The sequence below is a fragment of the Ammospiza caudacuta genome, chromosome 1, assembly GCF_027887145.1.
Source record: "Ammospiza caudacuta isolate bAmmCau1 chromosome 1, bAmmCau1.pri, whole genome shotgun sequence".
Classification (NCBI taxonomy): Eukaryota; Metazoa; Chordata; class Aves; order Passeriformes; family Passerellidae; genus Ammospiza; species Ammospiza caudacuta.
Window position 1 is genome coordinate 105,606,953 of NC_080593.1, and position 12,027 is coordinate 105,618,979.

Genomic DNA, 12,027 nt, shown 5'->3' on the forward strand with positions numbered 1-12,027 from the left:
TCAGGAGAGGGGGGGGTAACATGTCTGTGTAGGACAGATCAACACGGAGGGGTTATGGATGAGTAATTCCCATGCCCAGGGATGGGGGGAAGCACCTTCCAACAAGGGCAAAAAAGTAAAACGCTCCTAGACATCAGGAGTAGAGCCAGATCTGTCCTGCTGACAGAACAGCAGACCCTGCTCTCCGTAAAAAGCAAACCTGGAGACATTTCTGTACTTGGTCTTTTGGGGAGTGAGTGAGGCAAACTGGCTGGGCTTGGACAGACAAGATGAGGTGGTCTGATCAGCAGGTTGTGCTGTTGTATCTTTGGAAGCTGTGCCTCAGAACTCCTCCTAACTTGTCACAAATTCTCATGGCAATGTACACATTTGTCAACAAATTAATAAGATCTTCTAAGACCTTTTAAAAGATCTCTCTTTTTGAACTCTCAGGCTCATTTTCATCATGTCCTGCAATTAATGCAGTTTATGTAATTTAGAATATTACATCTGATCTGATGAGACTTCCATTCTAATCATCACCTTTTGTCATTATTAGATCATTTAAATCTACATGCTGATCTGATTAAGTAATTCTAGTCTCAACCTCTACCTCTGATTTAAGGTGGCAATATCTAAAAATATTTAGCCTTACATGAATGAAACCTTGAGTAGCCAGCAGCATGTTTGTAAGTGTCCAGGAGCCAGTGCTAGGGGGCTTGATTATTACTGCTGAGGAGGTGAGAATTTTTCTTTTACTAGCTTGTTTGAACAGTTCAGGAGAACATGTTCTTCAATCATTCTAGACAACTAAACTTCATTTTCTGTTTTATAACCCAAATAAAAATGTCATTTTACTTGTTTCCTGTTAACTCTCTGAAACATCTTGTGCCTCTGCCTTGGCCAAACAAACAGTCCGCACACTGTGGTTCTGTTGGACAGCTAGAAACTGTTTGCTCATTTTGTTGACCCAGTTCCAGCCAAGCAGTAAATGTGGAATACAAAAAATTCCAATTGTCTTGGTCAAAGTCAGAAGAATCAGGTTGTCTGTAATATTTAGTTGCCAGTGCCCAGAAAAATGGGTGTGAATACTTTCCAAAAGAAAAGCTTTAAAGAGCATATGTGATTTTAAGGATTACCATGAGCAAGAGGATTATTATTTGAGAGACAAAGGGAATAAGAGAGTACAGCACATTAAAAGAGAGTTGTTTTACATCAAAGGTGTAGGATGGTTACACACTTTGTATAATACCAGGCATTGGCCAGAGAGCCAGACAGTTAGGATTTAGATTGAGCTCTCAAGCTCTTTCAGCTTTTCTGATTTCAGCTCTATATAGCAGTGTCTGAAATATGCAAAGATGTTTGCATTCAGAAGAGAATTAAGCAACAATAATCAGCTTACAGATTTCTGTTCTGTGATATGCTGAAGAAAAGAGAAAAAATCCAGACATTTAGGTCAAATATAAAAAGCCTCTGGGCTGTTTGGAGTGAGCAGCCAGTTGAATGATTCCAGGAAGAAATTTCTATTAAACATCCCATCAAAATAGCCTCTTCTCTTTGGCAAAATGCATAACTCAAACATTTAGTGTCCTTCATCTTGTCTTGAGATTTGTTTCCATCATCTGATCGCAGCTGAAATCTGAAAAAAAAAAAAAAAAAAGAGTGTGTACTTTAAAATTATTGTGCAATGTATATTTAAGACTAAAAGTTTTGATTCTATCATAAATTTCAGATTAAGAAAATTTACAATCAGCATTATTATGGCAATACATCGATATTGTCTAGCCCAAAGGGCAGGAGCTTAATTCTCTTGCATCTCATTTTTCTTCCTCTGCCTGCAGATGTAGCTTGTAACTTACTTGTAGGTCAGATTTGAGCCTCAAAGCTGTGACAGCATTCCTGTAAATATGTTTGCAGCTGAATGACAGTTCCACATTGTCTGTCCCAAGAGCTGAGCACAGCAATTCATTAACTCTGAACTATCATCCAGCCATTTGACATATCCCTATGTGTATCCCAACCCTCTCGGGACTGGATTGGTAAGTTCCAGCATTCATCAAATAAAGCATCCAGACTCGTTGCAATAAGCCTACTGTTCATGTAATGAAATAAATGCAGGGAGCATGTAAATGAGTCTTTGGCAGCATGAGCCCTCGGCAGCAGCGGAGTTCGGCATTCCACTTTCCCGATGTTCCCGGACCTGAGTGCCCCTGGGGCCGGCCCGCTGGAAGCAATGGCCTTTCTGCCCAAAGTGTAAAATGCCATCGGTTAAGGAAAGAATGTTCATAGCTCATACATCATCTGGCAGGCTTTCCTTCCTCTGGCAAGGCTTCCCAGGGCTGCGGCGGAGGCAGTAACAACAGCAGGCAAACACCAGAGGGAGTTATTGTTCTACTGGAGAAAGGAGTGCCTCAGGACACAGGGTTTTAAATAGCGTGAGGCTTCTACCCAACGAAAAATGTTCAGGTGACACGACTCCACAAAATGTAAATGGTGAAACCATTCATTCTAATCATGTTTGAAAGAGTTGGTGTTCTTCACCAGTTTTCAGTGCTGATTCCAATGTACTGCTTCTTTGTACCAAGCAGTTGCTGCATAACGCCCACTCACCCTCCAGAAAATTTTTTACATCTCTTCTCAATACTAGAGCCTTACAGTTCAGTGTTAAGAGCCAGATGAGCAGGCAATGAGAAGTAACTTTTTTCACTTGTTTATTACAGGAGTCTTTTCTCCTGGTCCATCCACACAGGCTGATACTCAGTCAGAGTCCCTGTGTCTTGACTGGTAAAGTCCATGTACCCTCAGAGTCCTGGTTCCTCAGAGTCCTGCTTGTGGAAAATGGCCAGGCTGCAACCATCTCCCCAGCTGACCTAGACTTCCCTGGAAGCAAATCTGGATACACAGATAGGAAAGAAGCGAGTGGGTTATCTACATACTGGAAATGGGCTGCCCTTTCAGCATCTATACCTGCATTTTATGCCTGCTGAAAGTCTGGCTGCCCTATGCTCATGAAGTTTCAGCTGGCCACGACCAGGAAAAGTGCATCCCCTGGGCTCTCCATAGAGAGGCTCTTGCAACTGCTCAATTTGCACTAACTGATTGAAAGAAAACACAATCAGCCCCAAGGTGAATCTGTGCCAGTATCTTTTAGAGGAGCATTTCAGTGAGCAAACTGACCCAATTCTATTACACTTCACACAATGCTGGGGCAGGTGGAAAGCTTCTCCAATTCACTGCTGAACTTCCAAGACAAAGGACTAAAGTGGAGAGTCACTGTCTGCTTTTTCCGTGCATGTAATGAATGCTTCTGCTCTGACTGCTTTTAGTTTCTGTTGTTGAAATGGTGCTTAACTTTCCACAGCCATCACACTGACTGTCACCTGTGGAATAAAGCAAAGATCAGCTCACCTGTCTTTTCAGCAGAAGACTTCAAAGCTCTATTTTCTATTCTCAAAAGGGTATTCTGTAAAAATCACCCTTTCATTGATGAATACCAAAGTAAATCCCAGCTGAGCCCAATGTTAAATTGTATAACCCTGGCTTTCACAATGCTGCCAAGGTGAAGGATTCTGCAACAAAACTATTTTTCCTAACAGTTCTATTGCAGGTGTGTAAGATCTAATGGAGATGAGCCTATTCTCTTCTTAGGTGTGTCAGCTTTACAGAGTTCACCAGCACAAAAAGAGGATCTTGGCATTCTTACACTGGCGAACCTAGAAGACGCTTCATACATCCGGGTGGATGACTTGCATTGTCAAGATCTTTTAAAAGATCTGGGCGTTATTAGAGGTGGGTGCTTAACTGTTGATTCATTAAAACAGAACCATACATGAATTATCCAGGCAGTCAACTTTTTTCTTCTGGTGGGTAAAAACGAACTCTAACCGAACTGGGATCACACTCTTGCCTCAACTACACCAATGTGAATGCAGAGGAGGAGAACTGTATTTAGGTATTTGATGATGCAGATAGGCAAAATTCTCAGAAACTTCTATGCAGACCAGATGTTCAAGTAGTTTTGATTTTACAAAGCTGTTTAAATATCAGTATCTCTGTGAAGTCAGGTATGATTCCTTGATTGCAAAGTAATTAATTGCTCCTCATTATGAAAGTAAAAATCAATATAAATCAGTATAAATTTGATACTTCTTACAATATTAAATAAAAGTTCTTATAAAACTTTTTAATAAGACTTCAGATTAGGAAAATAAAACTCCCTGGTCAAAACTCTCATAGTCAGTGTAAAGTCAGAGGTTCTCTGCACACCTTAATTTAGACTTTAGTGGTAGTGTGCTGTCTTCAGAAATGATATTGTCATACAGTATCCCTGGTCCTGTTTCAGTTTCTTTCTCCCTCCAACTCTGCTAATGCAGCTGTTTTCAAGACCCATGCTGTGAATATGGACTTAAATTAAAAAAAAAAAAAAAAAAAAAAAAAGAAAGAGAAAGGGTGGGGAACAGGGGAAACTGCTACCAGTAAAGACAACTGTCATCAGATCTTGTCCTTAATACATGCTCTGGAAGGAGCTGAAGTGATCCTTTGTGAACAGCCCATTGACTGGGGACATTTCCATTACAGACTTTCAAACACGTCCGTGTGTCATTTCTCTGTGACTTGCTCACAGCTCCTGAGCAGTGCAAGTGTTTCTTCTGCAGTAGCACACAGCACTGAAGTGATGGGAAATAACCTTTTTTCTACAGCAGCTTTTATGATGAACACTGATGTTTGGCCCGGAGAACACTGGCTTGTTGGGGAATGGATAGAAGCTGCACAGGAGCTTGTGGCTGTAGCAATTGTCCTGTATTAAGTACAGATAGCCAAAACAAAGTGTTTTATAGACCTGAAACAGCATGTTGTCACCACCCAAAACATAAAATCATGGTGAATAGCTCTTAAGACAAAAATGCCCCAGCAAACATTGGAACTGTCATATTTCTGTAAACCCAAGAGAACTATAAACAGTTAAAATCTGAAATGCCAAGCGTGACTTACATTCAAAACTATTCACTGTGATATTACCTTAAAGCTCAAAAGGCTCTGCCAGGCAGGTTGCAGGGACAGCAGAGGAGGCATTTTTAACATGACAAGTCATTTCTCACTAAGATCTTTCAGGATCTGGGTCTGTGAAAAGAAATCTTCAATTGTGAGAACAAGGGAAAAAAAGATCAAGTTGGCCTTGGGAAAATATGGCTTGTAAAGCTCATAGAGCTCTCCTTTAATAACACATTTTTAGATACCTGTGCTTTTGAATGCCTACTGTAAAGAACACCCACCCTTTGGAGACCTTTCATGAAGACATATAATCTATGATAAAAATTTATTTTAGTCACGTCAGTGCGTGTGTCCATATGTCAGACTTCTCTTCCTTAACAGGGAAGAGAAGCACTGGACAGTAGTGCCAGTGGCAGCACAGAGACTGATTCCCAAGAGTAAAACTCTGAATGACTCTTACAGCCATCTTTTATGTTTTCTTCATTTCTATCAGAAGTTGTTACATCAAGGTATTAAGTCACTTTATTTGATGTTTGTGGTCTTCTGAAACTGAAGCCCTTCCACCTCATCTGAAATACAATGTCTACATTTCTTCCTTATCTCAGCTGTGTCAAAACCCATTTACCAAGATGATTTACGTATTAAAAACTCATCACTCCTTTGAATCCCCTGAACAGTTTATTCCTCTCATTTCAGTAAAGAATATTTCTTTAGCAAGTTTACTGGATGCCTTCAGAACTTGATGGAAATTTATCACTCTTAGCCTGTCATCAGTCATCGAAGTGTTTAATCAGTGTCTGCCAATGCTGAGCTGTTAGCATCCACTTGTCCCCTTTACTACAACACCTTAGTTTGATTTATGCAGCTGAATTTGCCTCAGGAAAGTTTCATAGGCCTCAGCCTGGGATTTGCATGAGGTTACAAACTCAAACCATGTTCAGGTTCGTCAGGAGCAGTCCCAGAGCCAGTTCTGTTTTTCCTATGCTGTGTCCAGTCTAATCAGTGTTTCTCACTGGAGCCTGGATCCATGAGGAGTCCTTTGGGAACCCAAGCTCTGTCTAGCTTCTTTTGCTAAATTGGAGAAGCAAAGGTTGAAGTGGTCCATCCTGAATCCTGTCTTACTTCCACTTTCCGGGATCCTTTGGGAGTAGATTTCTCACCCTAGTTCTGGTTTGGCAGAAAAGACAAAATGTAAGCAGGACACATTTTTGTATATAAGTTTAAGGACCTCTTTATAATAATGTGATGGCACTGTGATGGCAGTTACAATGTCCATTTCCATCATTCTGTTTTCCTTCATCTCTAAAATGGCACACAAAACACACCCACTCCAGAATGTCCTGTGATTCATGTGAAAGCCTTGGCCAAGCCTGTACTTGACAGCTCTTGTGCTTTGCTGAGGATTATTTCAGGGGGCAGTCAAGGAGAGAACAACTGAAGACCGAAGCTGTTTGTATACACACAGATGTGTACTCCTGGGCTAACATTTCCCTGCCTGACCTCAGGAAGACTAGATGAAACACAGCACTAGCTGCTGAGTCAGTGAGGCTCTTTGAACTGATAACTGTGGCATGTTCTGTGATGTGGTTTGCCTGGAAACATATTTGTTTCTTTTGAAAATAGAAAATGACATCAGTTGTAGTGTGCATTGAAAAACCTAGGCTGAGATGGCAAGCTGTTTCAGTCCATAAATGATTGCAGATGTTTGGGTGAGGCTGCAAAACACAAGGCTTTTCAAGCGTGTACATTTGGGGAAGGAAGCTAGGGACACATATAAACATGAACATAATTGTTATATATTGCAGCCTGTCAGCTGCTCCCTTTTTGGAATGGCTATTATTAAAGATGTGCAAAAGTAAGTGGAAACTATGATAGCTGCAATGCATCTGATTTTGTGAGTGTTTTCTATTTCTGACCCTATAGGCTTTCTTCCCTTTGTCTGATGCCAGTTACATACTAAACACATAGAACTATCAACAGGCTGAAAAAGAGGCCTAGGAGGTATACTGCTGGTTCTTATTATCACCAGATTGCAAAAGCATATAGCCTGAGCTGGCTTTCAAGCAAGCTAAGTTGCAGCTCTATGTCCCAGGAGCCTGCCTTGCAGAGCAGGATCTGGATGGTACCAATTTAGAAAGCTCTCTAAGTTTGTGATGCCCTTTAAGAGAATGAGTCATTTGCCAGAGTCACAGGCCTGGGATCAGGATAGAAAGAAGAGCTACTAGATAAAGAACTATTGGCATTAGGTCTTCCTCCTGATCTTTGAATTTGGGCTATTTGGCCCTGAGTCCCAGAAGGAAGGTCCAAGTGGTTCTTGCTGACACAGACAGCATCAAGAAGGTGAGTGACAAGGGCTGTTGGAGGACATGGACATCTTTTTCCCAGCCACAAGAAAATACAAGTCATTGTGTGCCTTCACCTTCAAAAAGCCAATGGCCGGCAAAATCTGTCATCACAATAATTTTTTTTTTTTTTGTGTCACCTCTTTGGGCCAAATTGCAGCCTTTTAATAGCTTGCCATGTGATAATTCTAACAAATCCTTTATCTGACTTGTTCAGCCTTACCCTCTATGCAGCGGTGGGCAGAGTGAGGAGGGCCTTGCTGCAGTGTGTTTGCAGTTGTTCTGCAGCATTATCTCTAGCTATGTGTTGAATTCCTGTAAACCCAGCTACTGACATCTTTGCGCTCCTGTGTTTATTACTGATGAGAAATTAAAAATAAAGCTTCAAGTATGAACATAGCAGAAAATCTCATCCTTCAGTTCTCTTAAAAATTAAACTGCCAACTACTTTTTCAAAGTTGTCCTTTTAGGAAACTGCAACTTTTGCAATGTGCAGTTGGAAGATGGATAACATAATTTCTTTCCTGATCGGTGTTGTTCTTTTCTATTTGACAGACATTTTATTTTAAAGTGTGGGTATGATATAAGTGTGCCAAAAATGCTAAAATTGAAGTGCAGAAGGCTAGGAAAGAAAAACTGGTTTTTTTTATGAAATGTCAAAAACTATTTAGATGTTTTGTTTTTACTCCATGGATTCAAGAAGCAGTGATGCAAATAAATCAGAATCTTTTTTTTTCATTAAAATAAATTAAAATCTCCTAAGGAATATCACATCAGACTAGTAAGTAATTGCACATAATTGAGACTCACAAGTGAAAAAAATGGGTTTCAGGTACATATATTCCAAAAAAGTCTGTAAATATTGATTGAGTGTGCTAGAAGGCAAAATTTAGCCAGTGATTTCAAAATTCATCGGTGATATTCTGTTGTTTGTTCTTTTCTTGGTACCCCCAACTTCATAAATATGTTTCTGTTTAAAATGTCTTCTCAACGTCTGAAAGTAAAACTTAGCAGCTGGGAGGAGAAAAATGCACAAAGTCTTTGTAGGTTCTGTCCACACAAACAGCAGCAGACAGCAACTTAGATTGAAACTGGTGTCCCAAGTGGCACCAGGGACTAAGGGTTTCATCAAGAGCAGAGTTATTCATAGGAACAACTGAAAAATGTTGGGACAGCCCACATGACTGGAGGACTGTGATGGATGGCTACAGGCTGTTTCAAAAAGACAGGCAGGACAAAACTGGAGGAGTCTCGCTCTTTATCAAGGGGAATTTCTGATGCATAGAAGTCAACCACAGCAACTGTGCAGCCCTACAGAATGCCCTTAAGATCAGAGAAGGCATCTTCAAGGGGAATGTTTCAGTAGGCAACTTCTACTGACCTCCAAACCAAGACAATAAGACCAACAAAGCCATATTTGGGGCACTTAAGCAAGCTGTGGCAAGTTCACAGAACCTGCCTCATGTGGGTGACTTCAGCTGTCCAGACATTTGTTGGAAGAACAGTACAGCAACTCATGTTATCCATCAAGTTCCAGGAGTGCCTAGGAGGACTGCTTCCTCATACAAATATTAGAGATGTGCCAAGCAGGAATGAGGCACTGCTAGACTCCCAAACCGAGGAAATCTGCTTAGAAATACCTTGGTCAGTGATAGCCTTGGCTGTAGTGATCACAGTATTGTGGAGTGTGGGATCAGCTGGGCATACTGAAGGTTAGTACTAAACCAAAAGTTTTAGACTTTAGAAGAGCAAACTTCAGCTCAGTCACAGCTCAGGTGGCAGGAGGAGCAGGTGGAAAGGGAGGGTGGTAGTGTCCTCTGGAACCTTCCATGGAGTATAAACATGGAAACAGGCTGGAAAGCTTCCACAGAAGGGAAACAAGGACAATCAAAGGACTTGAAAGTCTGCCATATGGAAAGGACTGGGTTTGTTTGCCCTTGAGAAAAGAAGGCTTAGGGGAGACCTAATCTTGCAGGGGACCCTGTCTGAGAGAAGCTGCCACTGCCATGCTAATAACACTAACACAAAGCAACAAGTACCTGATAGCAAGATGGAAGCATTACTGAGACAACAGAAGTGCTTGGTTGCATTAATTTTATGGCACCATCCAAACTCCTGAGTCAGAACTTCAGTGTGTAGCAAGGCTGTACTCTCAGCAGTGATGGTGAGCATCAAAAGAAAGGGGAGACAACACTGCAAAAACTGTTGTGCTGCAAAGAATGTGAAGTGAATTTTTGGTTACATCATGCAAAAGCATACGATTCTGCTTCATAGAACGTAGCATATTTCTGTGCCTCAAGTGATGAGAGTTTCTCTTGGCTGGTTCTGGGGTAAGATGTAAGCCTAGGTCATGTCCAAGCAGAATTTACCTGCAGTGATGGCAATAGCATGTTACACCAGCAAGGACTAAAGACACTCTGGTGCTGGAGAAAATTCTCTATACTCTGGATGTTTTAGTCTGAGGGCTGAGGAGCACAGCTGCCTTCATATTCTCCTTTATTGGGCAGCAGCACATACCAAGCAGGCTGATCTCCACATCACTCTAAACTCAACATTGCTGGCAATTACAGCTCATTCTTTAGGAAATGCCATCTTGAGAACATGATTTGAGGTATTGGTCTAAAAGCTGTGTTCCTATTTAAATCTCCCAGCCACAAGAGTTAATGGCACATAGACAGTTGGAGAAGGGTTTGCTTGGCCAAGGTGCTATGCAGCAGAGGTAGTTCCTCTGTAAAACCAGTGGCTTTGCTTAGTCCCCCGGTATGCCAGAAGGGGTTTTATTAGGCTTTGCAAGATGTAATCCAGAGGACCTCACGGGTTTTTTCTCCTTTTTGTTCTGCCTTGGACAAGAAGATAATTTCAGATTGAGGCATCTGTAGCATATGTTTTCTGCAGAGCTGGTAATAATAGAAACATTGCAGTGAGGTCCCTGCATGAGTTACGTCACTTGTTTTTTGACTGGGCAATCAGAGAGGAGCTAGCAAGGAAGCCTGCTGTCAGTGCTGGAGAAAGGATGTAGGTCCTGGCAGCAAGCCCAGGCCTGCTCAGCAGATCAAAGGCTCTTCCCTTGGCTCCCATAGCAGCCGGAAAAGCAGCTGCCCAGTACACTTTCAGCATCCTTCGTTCCTTTCTCCTCTGCCAGCAAATAACTTCTTTTTGCTCCCTACCTCAGCAATAGTCCCTTTTTTTCCCCCTCGGTATCTGCCAAGCAAGGTCCTTTTATGGAAAGTGCTTGTGTTTACTACCTGCAGATCTCAGGGCTAGCCAGTGGGAATGCACTGGGAATACTCTGGTTCTCACATGCTCCTCCCTTCCCCCAGATATGCTCCCAGCTGAGACTTTAACCTGAAGATGAGGCAAAGCTGAAAGGAGCAAGCCATGGTTCTAAACCACATGCCGTTTTCCAAGCCAGCCTGATGGAAGATTTGAATTTGGAAAAGTACTTTTTGTGCCAAAATAGCATAACAGCCATGCTTTGAAACCCTTCCCACTCACCTCCCAGAAAAATAAATAATGTGGGCTTTTTGTGGGCTTCTTCGTGGTGGTTTTTCCTTTTTAAATACACGACTGCCTTCCTCCAAAGCTGCTGCTTGTCAGTGCTGCTCCTGGCTGTCCCTGTTAACTGGTTCCTGACGGGAAGTTTGTCTGCCATGAAAGGAGAGTCAAGCAGACGTGTCAGAGAACTGCAGACTCTGCAAGAAGAACACTGTGTCTGCTATTGCACTGCTGTTTCTGCTTCAGTTACACTATGGGCTGGCTGATGGGAGCCTTTAAAAACAGCAGCGCTGAGCTTCAAAGGCTCATGCAGCCTTACATACCAAATTACTGCTAAATAGGGGATGAAAGCCTGACCCTTGAGTGCCCCGCTGGCAGGGTCTGCATCACCAGCACCTTTTCTCCTCCCCGGTTTGGAGAGTTGATCAGCCCAGTAGTGTTAGGTGAATAAGCTGTCCTGCACGAGTCTGCTAAAGGTCTTGAAAATATTTTTGTAGTTGCTTTTGTAAGCACTGTGAGGCACTCCAGCCTGCAGTCACAGCTGCACTGTGGATATGAGGTTTGCCTTGCTCAGTTAGCAGTCCCCGAGCTTGGGTTTGCTGATTAATTATCTGCCGTCATCACGATTAGTATGGGAGCAATGTCTTAAAAGATTTTTGTTCCAAATGTGAGCTTCTAATGGCTATTAAAACTGTGAGTGTTTGGAAGTTCCTCTGGGGAGCTCTTCTCCCTGTGTTCACACACTGCTAATAGCACCTTCATAAGGGTTTGCCTGCTACAAATTGCCAGTAATTAATAATATTCTATATAGAAGCATCAGACACAGTTAATGCGTGTGAATACAGGCTGGCCCAGTGCCTAGCCCAGATGCTTTGTAGACAAGTTTTTCTCTGCCTCAGTTTCTCCTTCAGTGAAATCAAGAGAATATGAGACAGTAATGTTTGTGGGTGGGTGGGGGAAACCATTGGAAGGGACAGGTGCAGAAGCGTAACAGGTTATTTTCCATAGCTTTCCTTATTATACCTGATGCTTTTTTAATGGAATCTAATTTTCTAACTCATCTTTTGCATAAATATGCCATATTAGACATCAGTGGCATGGTGGGGAGAGTTGGAATAAATAGAGAGTGAACTTCAGGATCATTATCACCAGAAATACAGATAATTGTTTATTATCATAACTCTAATGAGGCACAATTATTCCTGCAAATTTTTTTCTC

At 41.9% G+C, this 12,027-nt stretch overlaps 1 protein-coding gene across 1 annotated transcript in view; it reads left to right on the plus strand.

Annotated features, from left to right (window-relative positions):
* DLGAP1 (DLG associated protein 1) overlaps positions 1 to 12,027 on the plus strand; it is a 136,473-nt gene that overhangs the window by 70,439 nt on the left and 54,007 nt on the right. The window lies entirely within an intron of this gene.